Here is a 19,350-nt window from a genome sequence, read left to right on the forward strand (position 1 = left end):
TGGAAAATATAATCTTAAAAATGACACTTTTCAGGGTGGATCTGGTCCAGAAATGGCTCTATATGTATGTCTGTATGTGATATTTTCCCTTATGTTTTCCCCAGGAATAGAAGTTGCATTTCTGCGCTTTTTTGATACAATTTATAATATAGATGGTCTACCATACTTTCCCCCTAGAAATAGTTTCCAGTTTTAAATTAAACATTCTTCTTGTAATACATACTGTCTTGACATTCTTCTCCAGAAAACCCAATGCTGCACCTAAAAACAAACACAAGATATCATTGTGAGTGATTGAATAAAATATACCAATAACGTACCAAGATTTCTCCCGTTTGGGTAGTCCTTGACTTACAACGGATTGTTTTGTGACCATTCAAAGTTATGACCCTTAAATAGATACTTGGGGCTTAGATTCCGTGGCTGTCCACTCCTATGATAACACCATCCCATTCACATCCCCCACTTTCACGTAATAACTGTTAAAAATAGTGTTGTAAAATTGGATCAGTCATGTGGGTGCTTTGAATTACGAGCATCAAGACATACAGTGGAAATTACAGCCTCCATTATGGTTGTAACTCAAGGACTACCTGTAGAAGGATTGTTTTATTTGTATTTGGAGAACATATTGTGTGTAACTTAGGAGCACTATGTTTTTCTATGCCTTAGATGAGCTTCTTTTTCTTCTTCTTATGATGCATAGTATTTGTTGTGGCCTGTCTGCCACCACAGCCGAATCAGAGGAGGAGAAGGCGTGGGAGTCAGGGTCAGCATCAAGGCAACCTGAGAGCTCCGAGGGAGAAGAGAGAATGGAGCTGGCAGAGAGAGGGGGAGGCAGCCCTCAGATGGAGAGTCAACAGCCGTCAGGTCTGGAGGTGGTTGATGAGGAAGAGGAGGAACAGCTTGGTCCAGTGCCTGATGCACGCATGCGTGGAGGTCAGAGAAGAGGAGAGCAGTGGAAATCCATGAGCCAATCCTTGGGAAGGAAGAGCCACCCTAGCTCTGGGGTGTCCCAGCGAGATTTTGCTTCTGCGCATGTGTAGGTGGCAAAATCTCATGAGGGGACGTGCACAAGAGAGAGATTTTGGGGGATGTGCATGTGCAGAAGCAAACAATTGCCGAAACTGCACACACACATGCATCTCCTCGCAAGATTTTGCTTCTTGCGCATGCACAGAAGTAAAATCTCACTGGGACGCATGCATGAACACGCCAGAAACCCAAAGGCCAAAAGAGGAATGCCAGGGCTACAAAGGAAGTCAAGGGAAAAGTGTAACGACAAATTGCTTCCATTTTGTTTGTTACAAAATCAACATGGGCAGGTCCTGTCGCGCTGGAAATTGCCAGTCCCCAACGACATTGAGAAACATCCAGTAGTTAGAGAGTTAACTCTGTCTAGTAAGGTAGCTCCTCCTGTGTGATGTAACCTGTTTGCTCACATCCCCTCTTTTTGATGAAGAAGGGCGGTCTCTTTTTAGACTCCATTCTTTGGGTTCATCTTTCTTAGCTAGAAGATGTGCCATCTCATGTCTCCTAAGACATTTATTATTTTTATACTTTCTTAATAAAAGTAACTTGTTCTTTCGAACATGCTTTGTCTGTGCTTCAGTACCCATCGCCTCGGGAAGGTCCTGGCTCACTCCTCACGGGCTGAGCACCTTGCTTAAGGTAGGGCCCTTCTAATCCCGACATGGTAGACAGAGTGACGGTTATTATTGAAGTAATAGACCCCGCTTACACCCCGTAAGCTCACTAGGGATTTCTCCAGATGCCAGCGAAGAAGAAGTGCAATCCTCTTACGCAATCCTACGTAGATTCTCTCACGAGTCAGCAGCTCGCCGAACTCAAGGAGACTATCCGTGTAACGGATAGTAAACGGAATCCTACAATGTCTTTGCACTCTGAGAAGGAAGCCATTCCAGCTGACGACAGCATTCAGCAAACTGTAAGTCTATCTTACATGATTGATGATGTTGGGAATTGGGAGGATGAATGTAAATCTGCCCAAGGTGGCCCCTCCGGCAGTCTTTCAATTAACCCTAGCGATGAAGAAGAAGACGAGACGTTAACTCTCTTCCAATCTCAATCATCTGCTATGCATGTTAAGGCATCAGCCAAAATGAAGCATTTAGATGATTTCAGCTCTCTCACTTCTGCTAAAATACAGGGAACATCCCTAAACTTGCAGGCAATTGAAGAGCTCATTGAAAAGGATGAGAAAGAAATTCACGCATTAGAATCAGTCTGTCTTCACTTTGATAACTTACCTACTATGAAAAATAGTGAGCAGCAAGAAATCTATTTCAGTTACTTAAAAAAGGCTGATGATGCCAGGACTGAATTAAGATCTTTGAAGAAACTCCAGCTTAAACTTATTACAGAAAAGATGGAGGTTATGTCCCTGAGAGGTGCCACGTATGCTCATTCTCCAAAGGGAGAGACAGAAGGAATCCATTCCTCCCACTCACCCCAAGATAAGCATGCGTACATCAGTCATTCTCCCGTGGTGACCCGTTTCTTCCCACCTGCCTCTAACATAGAACACATTCCAATTGAGGAAGGGAGGGCTAATCAGCCCAGAGAAAAAAAGCCGGAGCTTTTGCATTTTGAATTTGAAACTACAAGCCGAGGGGGGAGGGTTTCCCCCACTGCTACAAGTTACGCAACAGCGGCCACTAGTGGATGGAATGCCCGAAAGGAAAAGGCATTACCTGAAACCAGACAGGGATTTTCCCAAGCAGATATGGCAGCGGAAATGCAGAAACAACAAGTTCCATTTATTCCAGGTCCTTCTGTTTCATCGCAGAGACCTCCAGTCTTTATTCCACAGATGCAAGCACAACTTCCCCAGGTGGGACAGCCACAAGGTTTGCCAGGAGGGGTTGGGGCTCAACCCCAGCCACTCCAAGCGGTCCAGATGACTGCATCAACGAGGCAGACCATCACCTCTTCTGCTCTGAAAGGTGAGTTTGTGCTGTTACCTAATGGACACAACTATAGGAAGTGGCTTCACAGAATAAATTTGCACCTACTGGCTCATGACATAGATGGGATTGCTCATAATCCCCCAGTAAGGCGCTGGACTGCAGAAGAAAGGGAAGCTGACATAAAAGCCAAGCTACTCATTCTTATGAGCATGGACTCACAATTGTCACAAAGATATGACACACGTGACATTACTTCTGCTCAGATACTAGAGTCAATAGACGGCATGTTTAGGCCAATATCAGATGAAGGCAATTTCATACTGATAACCAAGTTTAATAACACTAAACTTCCAACTGGGGGTGAACTTGCACCTCACTTATCTAAACTTCTTACTATGCATAAAGATTTAGAAGAAAGAGGATACCGCTATGATGATAATCAAGTAAATACGGCTATTATAACTTCCCTTGGTCCTGAATGGAAGGAAGTTATTTACAAGTTCAGTATACTCCCACTGGCCCAGAAGACTACTCAAAGACTCTGTAACATGCTAACTGAAGAAGCAGAGTTGCTGAACACTGGCCTTAGACCTATGTCAGCAGCATTTAAATCTAACTTGGCCAAGGGCGGTCAGCAGAAAACAAGTACTCCAAAGTACTCACGCCAGAAACCCTTTAAGAAGGATGACACTCGCAAATCTCCTGATGTGCAAAGTGTGAAATCTGGCGAGACTGATCATCCACCTTATCCAACCCAGCCTAAAGGCGCACACAAGAAAGGATCCAGAGGAAAGAGTTCTGGAGCTGCAAAGTCAACTCCCAAAGACTCAAAAGATGAGAAACCTACTTATGTTGGTACCATCCACCTCAGCATTGTTCCTGACAAGAGTCCACTCTACAACATTCGTGAGTTATGGACCCTAGACAGTGGAGCAGCGGCACACATCGCGTACCGGAAGGAATCCTTCAGTGAGCTACACCAGACAGATGTCAAGGAAGTATTCGGAGTTGGTGATCTACGTTCCAAGGTGGAAGGAAAAGGAAAAGTCTTCGTCAAAGAACTGGACTCCCTTATCTCAAATGTTTTCTACGTTCCAACTGCCAAGAACAACATCCTTAGTGGATATTGCCTGAGAGAAGAATTGAAGGTTGTAATAAACTTTAAACTTACTGATACTAACATTATCAAGGATGGCAAACTTCTTGCTACTGCCATTCCCATCAAAGGTGTTTTTTATTTGCAACCCAAACCTGCCAGCAAAGGTGGTGTAAGTATAAGCGTTCCAAAGGGCGTTAGCACAGGTCCAGAGAGAAACCCTGGTGCCACCGCTAGTTCAAAGGTTCCTAAAACCAATGAAACCCCTGAGGTTCCCAATGCTATTACAAATGTTAAACATGTGTTAACAAATAAATCTTTTCATTCCAGGTGCATTCACAGATGGCATCGTCGCTTGGGGCATGCTTCTTACCCCATCTTAGCAAAGATGTCTGAATATGTTGATGGTTTCACAATTGATGGGGCTTGCAAGGTTTACTTAGATTGTAAAATTTGTAACTCTGCCAAGTCGAAACACTCTCTAGTACCGAAGGTGGCTGTCCGACTGTGTACACGCATCTTTGAATTGGTCCATACCGACGTTGTCGGTCCATTTCGGCCTACTGTTGGTAAACGTAAGTATTTCTTAACTGTAGTTGACAGTTACTCATGATTTGGCTATGTTTTTCTTTTAAAACAAAAATCAGAGGCGTTTGAGGCTTTTAAAGGCTTTGCTGCAGAGATACTCACCCAACACGACGTCTGGATCAAGCGGATTCAAAGTGATCGTGGAGGCGAATTTATGTCGCAACAGTTCCAAGGATGGATGGCCAGAAATGGAATCCGCCAGCAGACCTCATCACCCGGGACGCCACAGCATAATGGTGTGTGTGAACGTAGGAACGGGATTTTGCAGACAATGTTTCGTTGTCTCATTGAGGATGCAAACGTGGACTTTTCATACTGGGGCGAAGCATTAAGGTATGCTAATTACATTGTTAACAGAACATGGAGTAGCGTCATTCAAGACACTCCTTATTACTTGCTTCATGGCAAGAAACCTGATATTCAAAATATCTACATTTTTGGTTGTTATGCCACTGTTAACATTCCTGTTGAACAGAGAAGAAAAGGAGGTCCTGTGTCAGAAAGAATGAGATTCATCGGCTTTGATGAAGTCTCCAAGTACCACAAATTTGCTGACTCTCATCATAGAGTTTACATTTCTAATTCAGCCAAATTTGAGGAAGACACAAATTGGTCCAGTATACATAGTAATGATACTTCAGTTTATTTTCCTAAGGAAGGTGTGGCGATACCTGATGACCAGGGAGCTGTGCCAGATATTCCTGATGTTCCAGATGATGAACAGCCTTCGACAGTCGCTGAGGAAATCTCTGGTGATGAACTTGAAGGCGGAGATGATGATGAAGGATGGACCAGCGTTCCAAGACATTCCAAGAGGACTACAAAAGGAACTCCTCCAAAGAGATTTGCACAGCAAGTATCTGAATCTCCTTATCTTTTCATGTGTAACAATCTTACACTTCCACCTGATCATTTTCACCAGATCAAACTTTTGCCTGACTTTGAGCAAGAAAAATGGCATGAGGCTATGGAACGCGAACTGGACTGTTTAAAGAAACTTAAAGTGTTCCAAAGGGTGGAGCCTCCTAACAAGAAGAAAGTCATTGGCACACGCTGGGTGTATAAAGTCAAACAAAAACCTAATGAGGAAAAGCTGTATAAAGCTAGACTTGTAGCTCAAGGATTCTCTCAAGTTTATCCAGATGACTACACTGACACATATTCACCCACAGTCAGAAATGAGAGTGTCAAGATTGCCCTAATCACTGCTGTTGCTTTGGGTTTAGAGGTTTTTCAGTTCGATGTAGAGACTGCCTATTTGAACGCTGATCTGAATGAAGAGATCTACGTCAAGGGTGCTCCCGGATTCCAGAACCGAGAAGGAGAGGTCTGGTCTCTCAGCAAGTCTTTATATGGCCTCAAGCAGAGTGCCCTCTGTTGGTACAAATTGTTATCCCAAAAGCTAAATTCATTTATTAAGTCCGAATCTGATGGATGCGTGTTCACAAAAGGGCAAGGTAAGACTTATGAAATTGTTCTTGTTTATGTTGATGATATTGTTTATGTGGGTCTCAATGAAAGCACTAGTCAAACTTTTGCTAAGGGCCTTGAGAAACATTTCACCTTGAAAAGCCTAGGGCATATCAATGATTATCTAGGTGTTCAGTTTGAGAAAACTGAGAAGGGGTTCTCTCTTTCACAAGAAAGTAAGGTTGACCAGCTTTTGCAAAATTGTAACATGTCTGATGCGCATACTTGTCGTTCTCCTATGCAAACTGACTTTTACAGGTTAACCCGAGAAGAGTATCCTGATTTTGAGAACAAAACATTGTACCGGTCAGTGATTGGATCGCTATTGTACATCAGCAGCTGGACGAGACCTGACATTTCACTGAGTGTGAATCTACTGTCCAGATACGTTGGCAAAGCAACCACGTTTCATTGGTCTTGCATAAAGAAGCTGCTCAAATACATGAAGCTCACGAAGGGCAAGAAGCTGTACCTCGAGCCAGATCATGTTGGGTACCCTGAAGTGATTTGTTATGCTGATGCTGACTGGGCAAGTGACACAGAAACACGAAAAAGTACTTCTGGTTATATCATGTTTTTAAATGGTTGTCCTTTCTTTTGGAAAGTTAGGCAGCAGAAGTTTATTTCTTGCTCTTCAACTGAATCTGAATATGCATGTGTTTCTGATTGCTGTAATGCATTAATGTCTCTTTTTCCTCTCATTGATAGTATTTGGGAAAGTCCTATGACACCAATTGTTATTATGGAGGATAATATTTCAGTTGCATTCATTGCTGAAGCTGAATTTGTTGGAGCTCGCTCACGGCACATTCACATCCGGTATCAAAATACCAGAGAGAAGGTGAAAGAAGGATTCGTGAAAATTCAGTATGTGGCTACTACTGAGCAGATCGCTGACTTGCTGAATAAGCCATTGCCAGCTGATCAACATGAATACCTCACCAACAAAATGTGCCTCAAGTGAATTGATGTCTTGATGTCCTGATGTCCCTCATGTCTCTGATGACTGACAAAGAAGGGGTGTCGCGCTGGAAATTGCCAGCCCCCAACGACATTGAGAAACATCCAGTAGTTAGAGAGTTAACTCTGTCTAGTAAGGTAGCTCCTCCTGTGTGATGTAACCTGTTTGCTCACATCCCCTCTTTTTGATGAAGAAGGGCGGTCTCTTTTTAGACTCCATTCTTTGGGTTCATCTTTCTTAGCTAGAAGATGTGCCATCTCATGTCTCCTAAGACATTTATTATTTTTATACTTTCTTAATAAAAGTAACTTGTTCTTTCGAACATGCTTTGTCTGTGCTTCAATACCCATCGCCTCAGGAAGGTCCTGGCTCACTCCTCACGGGCTGAGCACCTTGCTTAAGGTAGGGCCCTTCTAATCCCGACAGGTCCACCCATTCACAAGGAATGAAGATAACATTGGAGGAAGGCAGCTTTCTTAATCACACACTTACGCCTTACATTCTCCATCCTTTTCCTCGAAATTTGGCAGACATTGGCATTTAGGAGCGAAATCTGCTTTCATGAGACAGGTTTTATTTTTTTCCGCAGAACAGCCTTCGTCACAAACTGCACTCGGGAAGGGAGGAAGAGATAATATATTAGAATTAGCAAAACATTGTATATACTACAGCAGGGGTCTCCAACCGTGGCAACTTTAAGACTTGTGGACTTCAACTCCCACAGTTCCTCAGGCAGCAAAGCTAGCTGAAAAACTCTGGGAGTTGAAGTCCATGAATCTTAAAGTTGCCAAGGTTGGAGACCCCTGTACTACAGAATAACAGTGTTGGAAGGGACCTCAGAGGAGAGGCCTTGGGTAGTCTTAAAGCAGTTGTTGTTTTCCATCACTAGGCCTCCATCATCATGGCTTCCCCCAACCTGAAATATATTTATTTATTTGTTTGTTTGTTTTGCCAAGTACATATTTGTTTTGTCAAGTACATATAATGTGCTCTTAATGAGCCTTCCATTCAATTAGCAAATGGGTGGGCGAAAGGAGGGAGTGATCCCATCCAAGATACAAGATTTACTCCCATGAATCCTCCGGTTACAAATGGAATGGGCAGACTCCATTCCATTTGTAACTCAAGGACTACCTGTGTGCACCCTTTGAGGATACTTTGCACAAATGAACTAAGCAGAGATTCACTGATGGTATTCTTACTTCAAATCATTTCCTAAATTAGAACTTTCTTCTGTTAGATGTGTTTCCTATAACCTAATTTTAAATGCACTTTCTCAAACAGCATTTCACAAAATTAAGAAGAACTGGGCTCTATAAGAACTAAGCCCTTCACTCCTCCACTCGAAACAGAATACCGTACGAAAATAGACTATCTATCCTGGGTCTTGAAAGCTTAGAACTGCGGTGCCTAAAACACGATTTAAGTATTGCCCATAAGATCATATGCTGCAACGTCCTTCCTGTCAACGACTACTTCAGCTTCAAGCGCAACAACACAAGAGCACACAACAGATTCAAACTGAATATTAACCGCTCCAAACTTGACTGTAAAAAATATGACTTTAACAATATGTATATTTTATGTTGGCTCACCCTGGTATATATATAAAAAAACATATAGCCCCTCCCTGGTACAGAGCTGGAAGGGATCTGATATGATAGCTCAACTGCTAATTTTCTGCCTTACAAGGCAGAGTCCACCGGATCAAATCCCAGTAAGGAAGGGTGTGGCTAGCTGATGAGGCCAGAACAAGGCCGAAATGGGACCATCCTAGTCTCCCTTAATTTTAAAATTCCAGCTAAAAAAACATTTGACATATATATATATACATATATACATATATACATATATACATACATACATACATACATACATACATACATACATATATATATATATGTCAAATATTTTTTTAGCTGGAATTTTTAAAATTAAGGGAGACTAGGATGGTCCCATTTCGGCCTTGTTCTGGCCTCATCAGCTAGCCACACCCTTCCTTACTGGGATTCGATCTTGGTAGCCTCTGCCTTGTAAGGCAGAGAATTAGCAGCTTGAGCTATCAGACCTAATCCCATATATATCATATATATTCTCTCCTTATCTCTTATATCGTATATATTCTCTCCCTCCCATCTACTTCTCTTCTTTTTACTTTCTATCGTTATATATCTTACTTAATGTCTATTCTCTTCCATATGTATTGTATATTGGACAAAGAATAAATAAATAAACAAACAAACAAACAAACAAACAAATAAATAAATAAATAAATAAAATGTAGGTAGATGACTCCCAGTCTCCCAGAATTACAGTGGAAAGTTCCAAAATTTAGGATTCCATTTGCTATTTTATTAATGGCTTACTCTAGAATAACGTTTTTAACATGCAGCACACATGCATATATGTGTTTATGCGCGCATAATGAGTGGTTCACTGACTGGTATCATCTCACTTTTAAAAAAAATTAGATATGTCTTCTGGCCATAAAAGGTTATGGATTCACAAAATGATATTTAATAAGAAACTCTGGTTTGTGCTAGACACCTAACCACAGATTGATCTCAGAAAATTGCCTTCAAAGTCTTACCTTGACAAGTCTTATCATCTGGGTTCCTCTTGCCCAGGCCTGGTTTACATTTACAATTTGGAATACCGCCTTCAACATTATCACATGTTGTAGTCTTTTCATCACAGATGACAAATCTACAACCTGCTTTATCTAATAAAAGAGTAGAAAATCATGGATAAGTAGCTGGAAAGGAAGCAATGCCTCTCTCAATAGTAGACATTTAAGGACTTCTACTCAGTGGTTGAGTCCATGATTTTGCATGGAGAAGGCCCCAGGTTCTATCCCTGGCATCTCCAGCTGGAAAAATAATAAAATCCTACCTATGAAATTGGTATCAGTGAGTGTGGCTGAATTTGGGTTCAGTTTCTAATGACAAAAGGGGAGGTTTCTGGAAGGAATATGTTTTTTCTCTCTCTATGTATTTTGAAATTAACGGTAATGTTATTGTCTGGGAATTTTGATTATTTAAAATACCAGCAGGTTGCAAATTAATATCTCAAAATCTGATACAATGGTTAAATACTGAAATACAGTATATAAATTCCTATTGAATAGACACACAATGCTGTACAGTAGTAGTAGCAATGATTAAGTTATACAGTGGTATTTATTTTACTTAAATACTTAGTTAAAAGCCTCATGAATACAGAATTTAAGTCATATATTTCCAGGATCACTGTAATTCCTCCAAACCTGTAACTGTGGAAATCCCAAAGATTCCTTTTTCAAGAGACAAGTGGATTTTCTTGTTTTCATTTGAAGACATTTCTCTTCTCATCCAAGAAACGTCTTAAACAGGATGATGGGGAATGGATGGATTTATACACCTTCCAGACATATTCTTACAGTATAAATCTTTCAATTCTCTAACATCTGGTCAGAACTGAAGAAGCTTCTTGGATGAGAAGGAAAATGTCTTCAAAGAAAAACAAGCAAATCCAGTTGCTTCTTTAAAAAAGTATCTTTGGGACAACCATGATCTGATGACGGAGAATCTCCATAGATACATAGATGTGGAAGTTTATTGCCTCCATTCTAGATGTTGTATCTACCAGGTCTGGTGACTGATCTCTATTTCATTAATAATTATACCAATTGACTTCTGACTCTTGCTTGTCTGCACTTGAACAACAATTCGATCACATCTGCTACTCATTTTAAGCAAGAACCAGGAAATGCGTCAATGTACAATATTTAAAAACCTTAATCTTCATCACTCTGACTCAATAGAGAGAGCTGGGGATACATTAAGATATCACTGTTTAGCTATGTTTTGTTGAACATAGCTTGGTATATATGTTGCCCCGAGCCATAATTTAGTGACCACAATGATCTGGATTCCCACTTCATGAGAAACCAAAAATATGTAAGTCATGTGGTGGATTAGCTTGATGTGTGAAGCAACCTTTGAATTTGGAAAAAGAGTAAAGGGATTTTTGTCAGCTGACTACTGCTTTTTGGTGCCCTACCTAGTAGATAAAAGAACTGAACTTAGATGGTCCCAAGTTAGGTTATGCTAAGTTATCTGAAGATGTATAGATACAGTCAGTTGACTGTGGTTATTTGATATGGTTGTTACAATCGTGGCCTAATCCCAGGGGTGGGTTCTACATCCTCGCCTTGCGACAGAAGTGCACATTTTGTGCACATCTCTTCCCGGAAATGAACTTCTGCACATGCGCAGTGAGATTTTTATCAATCTGTGATGATTGGAGGATCAGTTCAGAGGTGTGGACCGCTGGTCATCGTTGCTGTTGGGAAATTTCCGGTACCAGTTCTATAGAACCAGTCTGAACCGGCAACAACCCACCACAGCTTAGTTCTGTTTGAAAAAAGTTACAAATCTTCTGTTCGGGTCACATACGACCCGGACCGAAAACTCTTCATTTGAAGTGCTTATGTTTGGTCAATTTGAAAACTTTTTTCACTTGGAAAGTAGTCTGAACATTTCTGCACACAATGATATGAAAATTGAAATGAAAAAAGTAAATCTTATTGTTTTATTTTGCGGATATATTGCACCCCCCCCGGTTTTTGTGAATTTTTTTCAATTTATGGATAGTTTTGCTTGCAAAATCCATTCTATTTTACTAAAGTTGGTGTGGGATTGGTAGCTTGAACATTTCTGAACATAATGATATGAAAATTGAACTGGAAAAATTGATGCATATTGGTTAATTTTGTTGATGAAATGCATGCCGCCCCCATTTTTTTGAAATAGTCTTCACTTTATGGATAGTTTTGCTAGCAAAATACATTCTATTTTACTAAAGTTGGTGTGGGATTTGTAGCTTGAACATTTCTGAACATAATGATATGAAAATTGAACTGGAAAAATTGATGCATATTGGATTATTTTGCACATAAATGGGCCCCCATGCTTATACTCAAATAGGCTTATACTCGAGTAGGCTTATACTCGAGTACAAGACAATATGGTTTTATATTCAAAAATAAACCAATAAGAATCATTTTTTTAAGTTCATTTCTATTTTTCTTATGTTCAGGATTGTTTCAAAAGGATATTCCAAATATTTCTAGCCAAATATGTATAAAAAGTGACAATAATGGCACACAGCAAGGCCGAGGGGGGGGGGCCTTTTGTGGCAAAAATAAACCAATAAGAACCATTTTTTTCAGTTCATTTATATTTTTCTTATGTTCAGGACTGTTCAATTTAGTATATCAAACCTTTTGGGGGAAAATTCCTTAGGGATTTGTAGCCTTAAAAAATATAAATTGACACAAAATTCAGAAAGGATGGGGGAGGGGCTTTTTGATCAAAATAAAAATATAAGTCTCAATTTTTCCAGTTCAATTTTCATATCATTATGTTCATAAATGTTCAAACTAGTTTTCCAGTTGAAAAAGTTTTCAAAAAGATCAAATTCAAGTACCTAAAAAAAATCATTTTGTTCCGGGTCTATATGACTCGAACAGAGTAAACGTGACTTTTTTTTTGCCCAGAAAAAACATTTTCCCCCCACCCCCACAAATATTTTTTTGATGATCAGCATTGTTAAATTGAGTAAATGAATGCCTAAGATTTTAAAGAATATTTCGGATTTGGAGCATAAAAAAATAAAAAGTGAAAATGGATGCAAGCAGCCGAGGGGGGGGCTTATTTCTGATGTTAAAAAACCAATAAGAATCATTTTTTTCAGTTCCTTTATATTTTTCTTATATTAAGAAATGTTCAAGCTACCAATCCCACACCAACTTTAGTAAAATAGAATGGATTTTGCGAGCAAAACTATCCATAAATTGAAAAATATTCACAAAAACGGGGGGGCATGCATTATATCCGCAAAATAAACCAATAAGATTTACTTTTTTCATTTCAATTTTCATATCATTGTGTGCAGAAATGTTCAGACTACTTTCCAAGTGAAAAAAGTTTTCAAATTGACCAAACATAAGCACTTCAAATGAAGAGTTTTCGGTCCGGGTCGTATGTGACCCGAACAGAAGATTTGTAACTTTTTTTGCCCAGCAAAAACTAAGCCCCCCCCCAAAAAAAAATTCTCATAGAGAGAACCCCTGAAATTATGAAAAGTCATGAAATTTCAAGTTTCAGATATGCAGGGAAAATGTTTTACAGGGGACTCAAACTTGGTTTCGGGTCACATACGACGTGAACAGAACAGCAGGGTTTTAATACAGTAGATAACAGAATAACAGAATTGGAAGGGAAGAAGGTCTTCTTATCCAACTCTTTGCTCAACCAGAAATTCTAAATGCAAGCCATTCCATCTATTAATTGTTCTGTCAGGAAATTTCTCCTTAGTTCTAGGAGAAACCAAATTTTCTCCTTGGTTCTTTGATTAGTTGCTTCTTGTCCTCCCTTCAGGTGCTTTGGAGAATAGGTTGACTCCCCTCTACTTTGGGGCATATGAATCAAGCGATAGTCCGATTGATCAGAACAAATAAAACACATCAAAGTAAAAATATCTGTGACTAGTTAGTTGACATGTCAGCTGGAGATAGTGACATATGTAACCCTACACATTTGGATGATATCCAGAGTCAGCATTTTGGGAAATCTATAATAGTTTTTGAATGGACTGGATTGAATCAACTATTTAAATATACAGTATACATACAATTAAATATTACGTTATTGAAGTCAGGTAAAACAGTAGAATTGTTTACACGGTCTTCCAAATAACCAATTGTCATATTTGCCTCTTCATCAAATGTAGTGATGACCGTAATTGTAGTGCCGTTGTTTTTGGTCTTATTCACACTTAATCTGAAAGAGTAATTTCACAAAGACACAAAGTATGTTAAGAATGATGGCAATCAATTCCAGTATTTTAACTTTACCAAAACTTTTAAGTTTACTGTGGTTTAAACCAAAGCAGCCACCACACAGAAAATCTGCAAACTCTGGTCCGTGACCAGAGAAAGCTGAGTTGCAATGAGAAATGAAGATGAGATAGATATAGAATAACAGAGTTAGAAGGGACCTTGGAGGTCTTCTGGTCCAACCCCCTGCTTAAGCAGGAGACCCTACACCAGTGATGGTGAAGCTTTTTCTTCTTGCGTGCCAAAAATGGGAATGTGTACATGTGCTAGCATGCATGTGTGCTGACACACAACCCCCACATCCCCATGCATGTGCCCCCCATTGGGCCATTTTTCACCCTCAGGTTTCTCTGAAGCCTCATGAGTATGAAAAATTGCCCAACGGGCAAACCGGAAGTTAGGAAAAAGGAACTTCCTGTTTGTCGGTCAGACCATTTTTCACACTCTGGAGGTTTTTGGGAAGCCTCCTGAAGCCCGGGGAGGCGAAAACAGCCATCCCCAAGGCTGAAAACCAATTGGCCATCATGCGTATGGAGCTGACATAGGCAATGTCTTGCATGCCCTCAGATATGGCTCAGATATGGCTCCAGGTGCCAGGCACGCCATAGATCACAGCCCTATACCAGAGGTCTTCAAACTTGGCAGCTTTAAGACTTGTGGATTTCTTTCCTAATGGGTTTTCACACATTATTTGTTTTTACATTGATTACTATGGGAAAAATTGCTTGTACTTAAGAATGTTTCTATATATGTGCCATATATATATATATATATATATATATATATATATATATATATATATATATATATATATAATTATATACTTTACATTGTACTGCAGCAGTCGCTTTCACAACAAACTATTTAACTTTACATTTTACTGATAAAGAAATAAAGGGAGACTAGTATAGATCTATTTCAAGCTATTTAGCTTTCATCAGCTAGCCATACCCATTTGAGATTTGAACTTGGGTTGCTTACCTGTTAGGCAATAGAAATAGATCTATACTAGTTTCTCTTCATTTCTTTATCAGTAAAATATAAATTTTAAATAATTTGTTGTGAAAGCAACTGCCTGCATGTCCCCTGGAGTGGGGCTGAAAGGTGAAAGGAAGCAGTATGTTCCCTTCCATATTTGGGTATATCAGGTGATCTGGCAAAAAGAAAAAAAATGTGTGTGTGTGTACACACATATATACAAACACACAGAGAGAATATGCATTAAAATGTATAAGGTATATAGATCAACAAATCCATCACATTTACTTCACACCAAGAATGCATACACAGAGAGAGGGAGGGAGGGAGGGAGAGAGAATATATATTGAATGTATAGGATATACATATCAACAAAGCCATCACACTTACTTTACGTTATTAATGCTTATGTGCCGAAAATCCTCTTCAAATGTCTGATTAAACTGTAAAAAGTTTAATACAACAGAAGTAAGAATCAAACCGAGAATAGGAATTTTTTTTTTTTAAAGTGAACAGATACAAATACAAAGGTGAATTACAGTACAGTACTTTAACAAAGGAGATGTGTAAAAATGGGTATGAGTTTGAATTCATCTCTTAAACTAAAACATGGTTTAACATTAAGAGGAAAAGTTACACTCTAGAGAGGAGTTCTGTTCTTTCACAACTTCTCATGATGCCACAATCTAGCCAAACTGAAATTAGTAGAACTAACTTCAAATTATAAATTATGCAACTGGTTTAGTTCCACCATCCATATTTAAAAGTAACCATAGTTTGTCTGTCTGTCTGTCTATTTATTTAATTAATTAATTAATTAATACTCTGGTTGGTAGTGTGAGATTACCGGAGCAGAAGCTACATAGGATTAGGTTAACAACTCTTGAAGCCTTTTTGGTGATGTTGTTGCAGTGGGCTTTGGCACTTAGGTCATTTGATATGAGTATCTCAAGAATTGATTTAAAAGAACAGTCTATTTTAAAGTGTTTCCAACTAAATTACGGATTGATTGATTAATTGATTGATTGATTGATTGATTGATTGCATTTAAATGCCGTTCACTCTGAAACGGACTCTATGTGAACAGATAGATAGGAATAGATGGATGAGACAGAGAGGAAGGGAGGAATGAATGGATAGAAAGATAGATAGATAGATAGATAGATGGATGGATGGATGGATGGATGGATGGATGGATGGATAGATAGATAGATAGATAGATAGATAGATAGATAGATAGATAGATAGATAGATAGATAGATAGATAGATAGATAGATGGATGATAGGCAGGCAGGCAGGGAGACATGGATACATTTTCACAAAGTATCTTGCATGAAGTAATATTTCTACAGATTTCCTTTCTCACTTAGATCAATCCATTTCTAGCTCTAGAAAATTGCTTGCTTTAACTAATTACTAAAATGTTTGGAAACTATTTATGTTATACAGAAATGTATTATTACTTTAAAAATTTAATAAATGTGTTATTTTTCGATTGTAATAATGTTTAGGTATATTAGGTTTTTCTAAAATGTTGTATGCAATAAATGATATGGGATCAATCTCAAATAGGAAACTCATAGGAAAGTTAAATTTCAATCAATGAATGGAAATTATGGACGTGGTGAATACAACAAATGCCATAATCAGAACATTTTTTCTCTGTATTATTCAGAAGTAGCTATGAAGGGGTGCAAGATAGATAGGAGAGAGAGACAGAGACACTGTATCTGCTTCTATTTTGAGAATAAAAGAGAAGTCAGAAAAAGTAAACTTACAAAGAATATGAGACTATCGTATAAGTTTTCATAACTTTCACTATTTGTGTTTTGCATAGATTCATTATATGGCAACTCCAGAGTCATCTCTCCTGGGAATACTTTCCCTGAAATTACAGTAGGAATTACAGATAGTTATACAATATTAGGACAACCAGATGCTAAAACAACCCCCAAATTCATTATATAACCATATCCTTTGTTTTTCCCAGCAGTAGACAAGAAATGCAAAACAGCAAAATGTACAAATTCAGGTCTTCTGAGATTGCCTTGAAAGAGCATTGTGTTGCTGGAGTTCAAATTAGGATTTACAAATAAAACCTGAAACCTGAATTAAATACACCTTTTCAGGGGTTTTTTTTTGTCTTTTTTAATGAAACCATGATATTCTATGGTTTACAGTAGATGTCATCAAAAAGGCACCTTGACATTCCTTGGCCCATCAGGCACAGGAATTCCTTCTTTGCAGCAAGACCCACCCAATCCCAGCTTTCTTAGTGTTTAAAATGACCAGCTAAACTACGGTTCTTATACCTCACTCTCAGCTTCAACAGTTTGAAAACAAAGCCGTTAAGTATGCAGTGTAGCAATTTATGCCAGATGTGATAGTCCAGTGGTCCCCAAGCTTTCCGATTCTGTAGACCAGTGGCAGCACTGATAGTGACAATTGGGGTAGGGGGAGGGAGAAGGGATGGTTTTGTGTGAACACTGCTTGTACAAATGCAGCTTTGTGCATGTGAACACCCACGGCTTGTGCGGCCCGGTTCCCAACAGGCCACGCCCATTACTGCCTCATGGGCCAGAGCTTGGGAACTCCTGTCAATGCATTTTGAATAGAATAGAGTAGAATTTTATTGGCCAAGTGTGATTGGACACACAAGGAATTTGTCTTGGTGCATATGCTCTCAGCGTACATAAAAGAAAAAGAATGACTCAGTTATATGGAATCTTAATGGAGAACTCAGCTTTGATGGTAATAGGTGAAGGAAAAATCCATCGTGTATTAAATAGTTTAAAGTTTTGTTTTAAGAAGATCAGTGTCTGCTGTTTAAGTTCTGTTTTAAGGAGATAAATGTTTGCTGATAAGTGTCTGTTGCTCCTGCGGAAGGGACTGTTTACCCAACTGGTATCTGTTTGGGGCATATGACAAACCATGTAAGATACTATTCATCTTTAGGAGAAAGGAAACAGGATGTAGACCATATTTAGGCAGGAATTGTGTGTCTCTTTGTGATAGGTTGTAACCCATCATGCTAGATTAGCTAGCGTAAGAATGGGAGGCATTTCATTAGGTATATTAACCTGCCTTTTAGTTTCTGTCAGGTGTCTCTTCTTGCGAAAAGTACCAAGCTTTGCAAAAAGAAAATTGGTATACCCAAAGAGAATAAACATTTCTGTTTTTGTGTGAACATTTCATAAAATTTCAGCGCACAATAGGAATGACTATTTTGCCATGGCTTCACATACATAATCAAAGAAATCAGTCTCTTAGAGTAGGCCTGTATTCCTACAGCCTTTACTGCTGTCAGATTAGAGTTAGTAACTAGTGTTGGGGTTGGAGTTTACTTCTGAAAGATTGGGATCAGGAGCGAGAAATTATGGTTGGGATTTACTGCTGACAGATTAAGGCTAGGTATCTCCTCCCACCAAAAAGACTTCCATTATATTGGCCTTGATTAAAGTTGAATTTTATCCCAAAGAGATCTCTGGAGCTAGGAAAGAAATGGGAAATATTTTGAAAATATTAATGATGGGCAGATGGATATTCAAGATCAGTCTTAATACAATTCCTGGACTGCCATTCTGAAAGCAGGCTTCATGATATGCCTAATGATTTTACTATAAAAGTTAAAGTTAACGCTAACCCTATATCAATAATCCTTGACTTATAACATTTTGTTTAGTGACCATTCAAAATTGTAATGGCACTGAAAAAAGTGACTTATGACCATTTTTCAAACTTATGACCACTACTCACCCAGTCTGCAAGTTGAATTAAGGTAGAAGAACCCATAAGGACAATTGTAGATAATTTTGCTCTTGAGCTGGAGACACGTAGCAACATCGGTCAGCTTCTGGACGGGACAGGATTCTAAAGGAAAAACTTAATTAAAAAGATTTATTAATAAAATTCATCATCATTTGCCTGAACAGGTTGGTTTTCTTAGGCTTTGTGCTAACTCTGCTGAACAGGAGATCCAGGAGATCTCCTGGATAGCAAGAAATAAAAGTTTCATGTTAACTTTGCTTAGGCAAACATCAGGTCTGCATGCTGGTTTTTGCTACTTATTTTATTTCTTCCTTATTCCTGCCTCCTGCTTTCACTCTACCTTTCCGTTTAAACTCCAGAGTTATACTCTGTGACTTCATTTTACATTTTTTGTCCTCTAAAGAATTTGGCAAGCTAACAAAGTGGTATGCAATGATTTTATTCTTTAAAGTTGCAATCAAGTTTGGGAAAATTACGACTCTGGGGGATTTTTTGGATCCTCTCCTGTTCTCTTTTTAGCTTTTCTTCCCTTTTGTTTTGGCCTTTCTTCCATAAATAAATAGATTATGGCAAGAAGAGACTGAAGATTGGATATTTTTATTTTTTTCTCTTTTTTTCCCTTTTCTCTTTTCTCTCTCTTTCCCCCATTTTTTTTTTGTTTTACCTAGGTTATACATT

At 38.9% G+C, this 19,350-nt stretch overlaps 1 long non-coding RNA gene across 1 annotated transcript; it reads right to left on the bottom strand.

Moving 5' to 3' along the window:
- Window positions 1-15,322: 15,322 nt before the first annotated feature.
- LOC139159631 (uncharacterized) lies at window positions 15,323-18,707 on the bottom strand. The gene is made up of 3 exons (XR_011557816.1): window positions 18,661-18,707; window positions 16,683-16,789; window positions 15,323-15,346 (listed from the first exon to the last, which is right to left on the bottom strand). It is a non-coding gene; the product is annotated as an uncharacterized lncRNA (long non-coding RNA).
- Between the last annotated feature and the right edge of the window lie 643 nt (window positions 18,708-19,350).

Source organism: Erythrolamprus reginae, chromosome 1 (assembly GCF_031021105.1).
Source record: "Erythrolamprus reginae isolate rEryReg1 chromosome 1, rEryReg1.hap1, whole genome shotgun sequence".
NCBI lineage: Eukaryota > Metazoa > Chordata > Lepidosauria > Squamata > Dipsadidae > Erythrolamprus > Erythrolamprus reginae.